Here is a 12358-nt window from a genome sequence, read left to right on the forward strand (position 1 = left end):
CTTCGTTTACCTCATCACTCAAGAGAGAAACTTCTGCCCCTGGGTCTTTTGTCTGCTGGTAAGTTCAGAAACCAGAGCTAACTTCATTAAGGTTTGACCCTTTTGGCTTGGTTCGTGCATCGCGTGACAGGGTCCTGGGCCCTCTGGATGGAGCTGGACCGGGGTGAAATCCAGCACGTTTTGACAGGTTCTGGAGAACCGGTAGTGGAAATTTTGAGTAGTGTGGAGAACTAGTAGTGGAAATTTTGAATAATTTGGAGAACAATTAGTGGAAATTTTTAGTAATTTGGAGAAATAGTAGTGGAAATTTTGAGTAATTTGGAGAACTAGTAGTGGAAATTTTGAGTAGTTCAGAGAACTAGTAGTGGAAATTTTGAGTAATTCAGAGAACTAGTAGTGGAAATTTTGAGTAATTGGAGAACTAGTAGTGGAAATTTTGAGTAGTTCAGAGAACTAGTAGTGGAAATTTTGAGTAATTTGGAGAACTAGTAATGGAAATTTTGAGTAGTTCAGAGAACTAGTAGTGGAAATTTGAGTAATTCAGAGAACTAGTAGTGGAAATTTTGAGTAGTTCAGAGAACCAGTAGTGGAAATTTTGAATAGTTCAGAGAACTGGTAGTGGAAAATTTTGAGTAATTCGGAGAACTGGCAAATGCCACCTCTGGCTAGCCCCCAGAGTCGGTTGGGAAGGGAGATTTTGCCAGTATCCTTCCCTTGCCATGCCCACCAAGTCACACCCACCAAGCCACACCCACCAAGCCACACCATGCCCATAGAACCAGTAAATTGGAGAACTAGTAGTGGAAATTTGAGTAGTTCAAAGAACCCAGTAGCGAAAATTTTGAGTAGTTTGGATAACCGGTAGCAGAAAATTTTTGAGTAGTTCAGAGAACCGGTAGTGGAAATTTTAAAAAAAATGAATTTCACCATTGGGCTGGATATGATTCCCAGCATGCTTTACTCCTGGGGTGGCTTAATCTTGGAGGGGGTTGAGGAGAGTCACTGCGTTCTGGTGTCAGGTTGAAAAATATATGAAGGAGGATTAATCTAGGGGAGTTCTTGGCGTATCGTGGTCCCACGCCGGGACCTCTGCTATCTGGGAGGGATGGAAGTCGCAATGTGATACAGGAGGGGGGGTGTGCCAGGCTGGAGTGTGGAAGGAAAGTTGGCTCGGTCTATATACCCATTGTGTGGGGTATTTTCACCAAGCAATCCTAGACCACTGTTATCCAAATCCTCTGGTAGCAGAAGCTAGTAGTTCTCCCTGAAGCTCTTCATTCTGAGCAAGACTCTTAAGACGGGTTTCTTTCTTTCATCGGTGGTTTCTGAAGTTCTGAGTCTCTCTGAAGCTCCCTTGGATAAGTGGGCAGGGCTCGGTGGTGAGGAGATTCCAAGCATGACTTCATCCAATCGTCTTCACTGCCAGGAAGATCCCTTTGGGCAAAGGTAGGACTACAGAGGGTTTGGAGAGATCTATTATCTGTCTACCTATCTACCTATCTACCTCGCTACCTTTCTTTCTTTCTTTCTTTTTTCTTTCTTTCTGTCTGTCTGTCTGTCTGTCTGTCTGTGCTGTCTGTCTGCCTGCCTGCCTGCCTACCTACCTATTATCATCTATCATCTCTACCTACCACTAACCTACCTACCTACCTACCTACCTCTCTCTCTCGTATCTATCTCTGTTTATTGTCTGTCTGACTGTCTCTCTCTCTCTCTCTCTGTCTATCTACTCATCTATCTACCTACCTACCTACCATACTACCTACCTCTATCCATCCATCCATCATCCATCCATCCATCCTCCATCCATCCATCTATCTATCTATCTATCTATCTATCTATCTATCTACTCTACAATGTAACATCTCTCTCTCTCTCTCTCTCTCTCTCTCTCTCTCTCTCTGTCTCTGTCTCTCACTCTCACTCTCACTCTCTCTCTCTCTCTCTCTCCAATGTAACTCTAATCTATCTATCTATCTATCTATCTATCTATCTATCTATCTATCTATCTATCTATCTATCTATCCTTTGCTATCATCTATCATCTCTGTCTCTAAACAATATTTCTATCCTTGTATCATCCTCTCTCTGTCTCTCTGTCTCTCTTTCTGTCTCTGTCTCTCTCTCTGTTCTCTCTCTGTCTCTCTCTCTCTGTCTCTCTCTCTGTCTTCTCTGTCTCTGTCTCTGTCTCTCTCGTCTCTCTCTCTCTCTCTGTCTCTGTCTCTCTCTTCTCTCTCTCTGTGTGTGTGTAAGTCTTGGCTGTAGCTCTCAGAGGTGCCCCAGATAGGGCAAGCATAGAGCCCCCAGGAGAAAATGACTACACGCATGAGTGGGAACTCACTTTCTCACCTGTCTTAAATGTCAGCCTCAATGGGAACGAGGTTACATATCTGTCATGGTCTTCAGCCTTTTCCCTGCATGGTGCCAAAGAGAGAGAATGGACTTTAGCTCAGGAAAAAAAAAGTCAGGTGCTACATTGGGGGAATTTCACTCTGAATTGGGTTCCAAGTAGATTCACTTACAAGACCAGATGTGGGTTAAGCAAACCTTGTTTGTCTAAGCTGCAAATGTCTGAATAGCCTTTTAATCTTCAATTGATTTTCACCTCGGGCCGAAGCCCTGGATTGTGCTGAATAAACTTGGTTTCTTATTCCCCCCCCCCAAAAAAATGGGCAATCTTGATTTGTGGGGTGAGGACTGTTGGTTCAAAGTTGAGAACCAAGTCCTTTTATCATAAAAGTTAGCATATTTGTCTGCTTTTGAAAACGAACCACTGATGTGGCTCACCAGCGCCTGCGGAGCTGGCAGCAGATTCAGACAGTGAGGAGGGTTGGGGAGGGACCTGGGCCAGTCCTGGAGTCTGGGGAAGGCTCTGATGAAGGCTCTGTGTCGGAGGCAGAGCGGGGGGCAGGGCCATATGCCAGTTATCAGCTGCCTTCAGAGGCAGACATCAGTGAGGCAGAAGAACAGCTGGAGACTGTTCCCAGTGTGCGCATGCGCAGTGTTGCCAGACGAAGGGAAGAGCTAAAGAACAGGGGTCGACTTGGGAGGAAGGCCACTGGTGGATGATGAATGGCCCCTCCCAGAGGAAAAAAAGAGGAGCGAAAGGGGAGTGGAGTTTGCAGGAGAACATTAGTTCGCTTCATTGGTTCGTGACTCTCCTTGACTCCCTGCCAAGTTTTGCAGATATTGGCCTGGCAGCTCTCCAAGCCAGATAAGGTCTGTGACTGTAAATCCTCCTTTGAAAGACTTTGCTGGAGGTAAATGAGCAGAATTCACAGGAAATTAAGAAAAAGGTTTTTTTTGTCAGGACAAGGAATTGGCTTCATGCTCTTGGGAAGCCTCGGTTGGAACTTCCACTCTGGGATTCAAACTACCCCAGGAGAGACAATAGCTCTCTTGCAATATCATAACAGGTGTTCAGAGTTTATAAGAGTTCACATTCCTTCTACCCAGAATCCATAATTGGGTGCACAACCTTTCTAATCCTGGGAACAATCTTGCTAGATGGCCAAATCATCTGTCCAAGAATGTGTCAAGAGTTGTTTTCCCCCCCCACCCCCATCCCACATTATTTGGTTGTGTTTTGACCTTCTGAGTCGGGCAGGGTGGATATGATATTACAACTAGATTTGGCAAATGGGCCATTTTCTAGTTTGGGCTGCATCTGCTTTGTTTTGGAGACTCCCAATTGCTCCTTGGGCTGGCTCTGTCTACCAGGCTACCAGGCTCTTCCGACAGAGGCTTCCCAAGAGCCTGAAGCAAATTCCTGGTCCAGAGAAAAAACCCTTGTATTGATTGACTGTGAATTCTGCTCATTCATCTCCAGCAAAGTCTTTCAAGGGAGGATTTACAGTCACAGACCTTCTCTGGCTTGGAGAGCTGCCAGGCCGACATCTGCAAAACTTGGCAAGGAGCCTCGGAGAGTCAGGAACCAATGAAGCGAACTAATTGTCTCCTGCAAACTCCACTCCCCTTTCACTCCTCTTTTATTTCCTCTGGGAGAGGCCATTCATCATCCACCTGTGGCCTCACTCCCAAGTTGACCCCAGTTCTTTAGCTGTTCCCTTTGTCTGACAGCTCTGCGCATGCACACACTGGGAACAGGCTCCAGTTGCTCTTCTGCCTCACTGATGTCTGACTCCGAAGGCAGTTGATAACTGGCTTACAGCCCTGGCCCCCTCTCTGCCTCCGACACAGAGCCCTCATCAGAGCCTTCCCCAGACTCCAGGACTGGCCCATCTTCCTCCCAAACCTCCTCACTGTCCGAATCTGCTGCCAGCTCTACTGGCTGCTGGCAGGCCACAGCAGCTTGTTCAGGCGAGAACCAACCTAGAACTAAAGAGAAATTACCTGACAGTGAGAATATTTAATCAGTGCCTCCACATATTGTGGTGCTCCATCACTGGAGGTTTTCAAGAAGAGACTGGACAGCCATTTGACTGAAATGTGTGTAGGTTCTCCTGCTTGAGGCAGGAGGTTGGACTAGAAGACCTCCAAGGTCCCTTCCAGCCCTATAATTCCAAGATCTACGAGTTCCAGACCTTCGATGTCTTGAGTAGGAACCGTTTTTGTTCCCCACCCCTTAAATTGGATGCACAACACCCAATATAATCGTGACTGCATTGTGGTTATATAGATGAAAGGGAGTGAAGTGAAGTGATTAAATCTGCAGGGAATATCAGATGCATTTTGTTTCTATGAACATTCTGTCCAATCCATTCCAATTGCTTTTGAGCCATTTTCTCGATGGGCTCTGGCATTCTTTCTGGGTGTGACTCAGACCCATCCTTGAAAAGGCAAGCACAAACTGTTGTGCAAATTTACAATGGGGACGATTAAGGGGTTGGAAGTGGCACCTTGTGGCTGCCAAGAACGTTTCTTCTCACTTTAGCGAGCCACTCTTTGGCTGTCTAGCAACTCTAATGCCTTTTCTGACCCACACCCTGTGTTGTCCTTCAGATTTCTTGGAGGAAATTCTGCCATATTAAAACAAATCTGGTTGTTGTGGTCTGCCAGCGGCCAGCGGAGCTGGTGGCCGACTCAGACAGTGAGGAAGTTGGGGAGGAACATGGGCCAGTCCTGGAGTCCGAGGAAGGCTTGGATGAGAGCTCTGTGTCGGAGGCAGAGATGGGGCCAGAGCCGTAGGCCAGTTATCAGCTGCCCTTCAGAGTCAGACATCAGTGAAGCAGATGAACAGCAGGAGCCTGTTCCCAGTGTGCGCATGCGCAGAGTTGCCAGACGAAGGGAACAGCTAAAGAACAGAGGTCGATGGTAGTAAGGCTAGACAATGAGTGGCTCCTCCCAGAGGAAATAAAAGAGGAGCAAAAGGGGAGTGGAGCTTGCAGGAGACAAAATTAGTTCACTAGAGTGAAGATCTGTTCCTGACTTCTTGCTGAGCAATTGCCGCTGCAGCGTGGCGTTTGGAAGATATCGGCCTGGCAATTCTCCAAGCCTGATAAGGTCTGTAGTTGTAAATTCACCCTTGGAAGACCGTTTCCCGGGACTTTGTTGGAAGTGAAGGAGAGGAATTCACATTAGCTTAATTAAAAAAGGGGTTTTTGTTGGGACAAAAGTCTGCTTTGGGATTTGGGGAAACCTCGGTCACAACAGGGGGCTTCCTTCTCAGAATTGGCACCATATGTTGGTCGGTGTTTGCCGCTTATTTTTCTTCATCTCGGCTGCTATAAAGTATTTGTGGATGCTTGAGGACATGGGATAAAGGGAGATGAGATCAATCTAAGTCACTTTAGAAGAGAAGCTTTTGGCCTTTTGTCAGAAACGGTGTAAGGTCTCCTGCTTGGGTGGGGGGGTCGGACTAGATGACCCATAGGGTCCCTTCCAACTCTGTTCATCTGTTAATCTGATTGGCTCTCCCACTCTTCTGCTCTTGACCGACCTACTAGCTTGGTTTTCGTCCATTATTTAATTTCTCCTCTCAGCAACGTTTCCACGTTAGTCAAGACGGTTGAGGGAGATTGTTCTTGACTGGTGTTTTGATTGATACAGACAATTTTTCTCCGAGCTCTACAAGAACTATTTAAATAACCCCTCATAATGGAGTACTTGGCTTTAGGAAAACCAGCAAAAGCCACCTCTCTCTGACCTTTTTTTCTGTTTTCGAAAAGAGTTCTGCCTTCTCAACGAGGCTTTCATCTCAATATATTTCATGAGCTAATTGGGCCGGAGGAATTGAAACCATCATTATTATTTTTTTCCTGAATGGATTTTTAAAAATCAGGAAATTGCACTTTGGTGTTTTGGGCGAGTGGCTGAGTTTTTTCTCCCCCTCTCCATCTGCTTCGCGCTTATTAGTAGGGAATTGCTTCCTTCCTCCAAATGTTGCAGAGGAACTTCCCTTTTAAAAAATATACATGATTTAAAAATAAGGTAAAGATTCCCCTCAGACATACAGTATGTGCCAGTCGTTCCCGACTCTAGGGGGCGGTGCTCATCTCCGTTTCAAAGCCGAAGAACCAGCGCTGTCTGAAGATGTCTCCGTGGTCATGTGCCGGCATGACTCAACGCCTGAAGGCGCAGGGAATGCTGCTCCCTTCCCACCAAAGGTGGTTCCTATTTTCTACTTGAATTTTTGACGTGCTTTCAAACTGCCAGATTGGCAAAAGCGGGGAGAGTCCCAGGAGCTCACCCGTTATGCAGAGCTAGGGGTTCGAACCACCAAAACCACCGACCTTTCTGATCAACAAGCTCAGCGTTTTAGCCACTGAGTCCTTCATACAAAGGTCATCTTATCCTCTAGAAAGCTCATCCCCCCCCCCCCAGCATCTCCAGGGAATTTTCCGACTCTGGGAAAGTAAAAAAAAGGGAGCCAGAAATTGAAGTCCAGATGAACATTCCAATCTCATCCAGTGATTTGTTATCCACCCAGGAAGGAGACAGTCAAAAATAGGATTAAACCATTGAGAAATAAAATGACTACAGTGTCTTTGGAAAAAGTACAGAGAAGAGTCCCTAGGGAAGATTCAAGGCCTGAAGACTATATAATATATATATATATATATATATATATATATATATATATATATATATATATATATATATATATATATATATATATTCCAAAGACACTGTAGTGTATATATATTTGAGGACATGGTAGCAGTCTTCCAGTATTTGAGGGGCTGCCACAAAGAAGGAGTCAAGCTATTCTCCAAAGCACCCAAGTGTAGAACAAGAAGCAATGAGTGGAAACTAATCAAGGTAGATTAGTTGTGGGTCCTCCATCACTGGAGGTTTTTAAGAAGAGATTGGACAGCCACTTGTTCTGAAATGGTTTCGGGTCTCCTCCTTGAGCAGGGGGTTGGACTAGAAGACCTCCAAGGTCCCTTCCAGCTCTTTCTGATTGATGGACTATTACCGTGACTTAATATACTACAGTTAAAAAAAAAAAGAGGGTTAGAAAAATCCTTCCTGCTTTCCAAAACTCTGTAACCGAATCTCGTTTCCCTTGCATTCAACTTCACGAGACTCTTTGCGAATTAAGCTTTCTTAGTCAGGGCGTTGCTGTTAAAAACTCAAGCGACCAAAAAAAAAAAAAAATCAGCCTTTACCCCAGGATGTTTCTCCCAACCTTTAGCTGAGATCTACAGCTGCTTTGCAACGTCCACCCTTCGTATCTCCTGCTACCCTTGGCAATGCCGGATAAGACCCTGGTTTCATATCTACCCTTTGTGTATGTGCTGAAGCGCTCATCTCTTCTTAAGCGTCCTCTACCTCCCACCGCCCCCAGCTAAACCGCATTAACTGCTAAAGCATATGTTGGAGAAATGGAGAAGGGTGGGGTTTATAAAAAATGAGAAATATTGGCTGCCTTCCACAGAATTGGAATATCTCTGTGTGTGTTTTTCTCTCTCTGTCTCTCTCTGTGTGTTTCTCTCCCTCCCTCTCTCCCTCCCTCTCTCTGTCTCTATTTCTTATCCATCCATCATCCATCCATCCATCCATCCATCCATCATCCATCCATCCATCCATCCACCATCCATCCATCCATCTATATCTATCTATCTATCTATCTATCTATCTATCTAATCTGTCTCTCGGTTTCTCCCACTTTCTGTGCGTGCCTCTCTGGTGTGTGTGTATATTTTTCTCTCTCTCTCTCTCTCTGCCTCTCTCTCTCTCTGCCTCTCTCTCTCTCTGCCTCTCTATCTGTCACTGCCTCTATTTCTTCTCCCTCTCTGTCTCTTATCTATCTATCTCTCTTTCTTTCTTTCTGTTCTCTGTGTTCTCTGTTTCTCTGTTTCTCCCTTTCTCTCTCTGTTTCTATCTATCTATCTATCTATCATCTATCTATCTATCTATCTATCTATATCTATCTATCTATCTCTGTGTCTCTCTCTGTCTTTCTCTCTGTTTCTCCCTCCCTCTCTGTTTCTTCTATCTATCTATCTATCTATCTATCTATCTATCTATCTATATATCTATCTATTTATCTCTTGTCTCTCTGTCTTTCTCTCTGTTTCTCCCTCCCTCTCTGTTCTATATATCTATCTATCTATCTATCTATCTATCTATCTATCTATCTATCTATCTATCTATCTATCTCTGTGTCTCTCTGGTCTCTCTGTCTCTGTCTCTGTCTCTCTCTCTCTCTCTGCTCTGTCTCTCTCTCTCTCATTTTTTGCATCACCACCACGTGGCAGCAAAAGGCAGACTGTGCCTTCAGCCTCTTCCCTTTCTCTCTTTGCAAGCTGCTGGGTCCTTTCCGTGCGGGTTTTGTGTGTGTGTGTGTGTGTGTGTGTGGTGAAGGCCTGTTTGGTTTGCTTCTTTTGCACCCAGTTTGAGAAAACCAGGGGATCGACCAACGAAGTAGATCCCCGGCGGGTGGAGGACAAGAAGATTGATTTTTTTTTTTTACATTTTTCCTTCACCCCGCCTGAAGAAAACACATCGCAAAGCCATGGCTGGGGTGACAGATCCTGCTTGCTTTTCAGAAGCCGGATGGGGTGGGGGGGCTTCCCGGCTGCTGGGCTTGATTTGAGAAAGGGGGATTGTGGAGAAAGAGAGAGGGAAATATGCTTGCCCCCAGGATGACGGTGAGATGCTATTCTCGGAGAGAAGAGCTTTCCCAAAAGCTGACAAGGTAAGTGTTGGCTGAAAACACAGACAGACCGGCTGGCTTTCAAAAAAAAAACTGACATTTTGGGAGCCTGATCTGATTTTTTTTCCCAGGGGTGGGTGGGTGGGAAGTGGGGAAAAGGGAGGAGAGAAATGTGACTGTATTGGAATGAAAAGGCAGTTCTTTGGTTCCCGGGGATGCTGTGAGTTGAACTAGAAAACCTCAGAATCCCAGGTTTTCGCGTTTAGGGAACAAAACCTCGGTCCAACTTCTAACCCTCTTTCAATCAGTCTCTCGCGGGGAGGTGGCCCTCTTTCCGAATCCAAGGCAGAATCGCTCCACTCCTTAAAGAAGGTGTGTCTCTCTAGGGGTCCTTGTTTAAATCAAGGAGGGAAGCAACCTAGAACTCAGGAGAAATTTCCCCACGGTGAGAGAACAATTAAATCAGTGGAACGGCTTCCTTCCAGAAGTTGTGGGTGCTCCATCAGTGGAGGTTTTTAAGAAGATGTTGGAGAACCATTTTCTGAAGTGGTGTAGGGTTTCCCGCTTAATCGGGGGGTTGGGCTAGAAGACCTCCAAGGTCCCTTCCAACTCTGTTATTCTGTAAGATGCAAAAAAAAATTAAAATGTGTTATTTCGGTGATAATGAACAAGAGATTAGACAGCAGTTTGCCTGAATTGGTCTTGGGTTTCCTGCTCTGGAAGGGGGTTGGACTAGAAGACCTCCAAGGTCCCTTCCAATCCTGTTATTCTGGTTTTTCTCTCTCTTAATACTGTGGAACAGGGACGCTTTGCCTATCAGGGAAGGGACTGCAAAGACTTAGCCAAAGCCAAACCCTGGTGTCTTGTACTCAGATTGGTGATTAGGCAGAAAGTCAAAAGGCGCATTAACAGATTCACAGAATTGGAAGGGACCTTGCAGGTCATCTAGTCCAACCCCCTGCTCAAGCAGGAGACCCTATCTGCCTCTACCGAGGATTGAACTCACAACCTCCTGACTCTGAGGCGAGGGCCCCACCACTGTGCCGCCGCCGCAGTAACATTCCCGCCATTTTGTAAAAAGGGGTGAGGTACTTTAAATCCAACTTGAGTTTCATCATTTTTAACCCTCTTATTTCATTATCATTTATTATCTACCTATATTTTGGCTGATTATCTCAAACAAACTCTATCCCTCTTTTAAGTATAACATTCCTTTTTATTTCTAATTTTTATCTTTCTTAGATACTTATTGTTCATCTTGTTTCTTTCCTCCGGCCATTTTTCCCATAGCAAATAATATTCTGCTTCTTCCTTTCCTTGGATTTCTTTTGTTAACTTGTCCATCTCAGTACAGTCAGGAATCTTTCTTATTATTTCATCCAGCTGAGAAGAACTCTTGAGTCAAAATAACACAGCGTGGTTGACACACCGACTCTCGGCATCTCTTAGGGTTGTCCTGGAGACGCCGGGAAAAAAGAGAGAGAGAGAGAGTAAGAGAGAGAGATTTAACCTGGAACATTCTGCAAAGAAAGGAAGGACTCTGTGCTACGGTTGCAATTAAAGTTTTGCTGTGCTGTGACTTTCTCTCTCGCAACATTCATCCAAAACCACTCGAGGCACAATGAGACAGCACGCAGACGGATGCATTCTGCCAGTCACGGTTGAGCTCTTCAAACCTCGGCTTGACTTAATTCATCATTGTTAGGTGAATTGGGTTGACTCAATTCAACATCTTTAGAAGAACTGGGTGGACTTGAATCATCATCTTTCTCTTGGTGTTTGGAGGAAAGAAAACTTTAACTTAAAGGGTTGGTTTCATTTGTCCTGCCCTAGTGTCTCTTCATCAATGACTTGGACGATTGGATAGATGGGGAGCTCATCAAATTTGCAGATGACACCAAGCTGGCAGGAATAGCCAACACTCCAGAAGAGAGGCTTAAGATACAGAAGGATCTGGACAGACTTGAACATTGGGTGCTATCTAGCAAACTAATTATGTGGTGAGGGGAACCTTTACCTTGATGTAGTTATAACATTTACTGCCTCCGTGACATAACAATAGCTATAATCCAAGACCTTTGAGATAGGGAAAGTTGGGGAAAGACATTGACCGGAATCCACCGAAAACTTTAAACCTTCTTCTAAAAATTAAGCTTCTTTGAAAAATAGCAATATTTACCCTCTTCCCTCTGTGAATGTTATTTTTCCTTGGATATGTTTTTTTTTTTTGTTCAAATGCTTATTCAGGGGATTTATTGCTTCTGAGCTTACAAGGAACATGAGGATTATAAAACGATGTAAGACAAAGAGAAATAGATGCTCTTTGAAAGAATTTAGCGACTCAGGTCATGGCCGAGGAGTGGATTTAGACCAGAAGTAATTCTCAGTTGCCCAATGGAATGGACAGTAAAATAAGTCACTGTTCTGTGTTTTATCTTTGGATTTATATGCTGCTATTGTGAATTTTATATCTTGATGCTGTATTCTGTGACACCATATGGTCAAGGCAAAGGGTTCCCCTCGCACATAGGTGCTAGTCATTCCCAACTCTAGGGGCGGTGCTCATCTCCGTTTCAGAGCCAAAGAGCCAGCACTGTCCAAAGACGTCTCCATGGTCATGTGGCTGGCATGACTCAATGCCAAAGGCACTGTTCCCTTCCCAACCAAAGGTGGTCCCTATTTTTCCTATTTGCATTTTTTTACCCGCTTTCGAATTGCTAGGTTGGCGAAGCTGGGACAAGTCACGGGAGCTCACTCCATTACACAACGCTAAGGATTCGAACCGCCAAAGTGCCCACATTTCTGATTGACAAGCTCAGCGTCCTAGCCACTTAGCCACCAGTCCCTGTTTATTTTGCCATATGGAATAAATAAAGGGCATTGACTGAATGAATGTACATTAATCTTGCACTTTTTTCCAAAGTCTCAACATTTTTTCTGTAATGTGGTGACCAAAACTGGATGCAGTATTCCAGGTATGGCCTTACTAAGGCTTGCTAAAGTGCTAGTAACACTTCACATGGTTTTGATTCTGTGCCCTGTTTATCCAACTAAGAATTGTATTGGCTTTTTTGGCTGCTGCAGCTACGGGGATGCTCCCAGTATTGTAGGAAGTTGCTTGCAGGCAGAACAAATTGGAAAGTTTCCAGTGTTTCAATGTGCACGGAAGCCACAATGAATCTTTGTGTGCATGTGTGTTTGAACTTAAATTTGCTGCATGCTTTTGTTCAGAGAGAGGCTGAGTGGCTAAGGCACTGAACTTGTCCATCAGAAAGGTTGGCAGTTCGAATCACTAGC

The sequence above is a fragment of the Thamnophis elegans genome, chromosome 16, assembly GCF_009769535.1.
Source record: "Thamnophis elegans isolate rThaEle1 chromosome 16, rThaEle1.pri, whole genome shotgun sequence".
Lineage (NCBI taxonomy): Eukaryota > Metazoa > Chordata > Lepidosauria > Squamata > Colubridae > Thamnophis > Thamnophis elegans.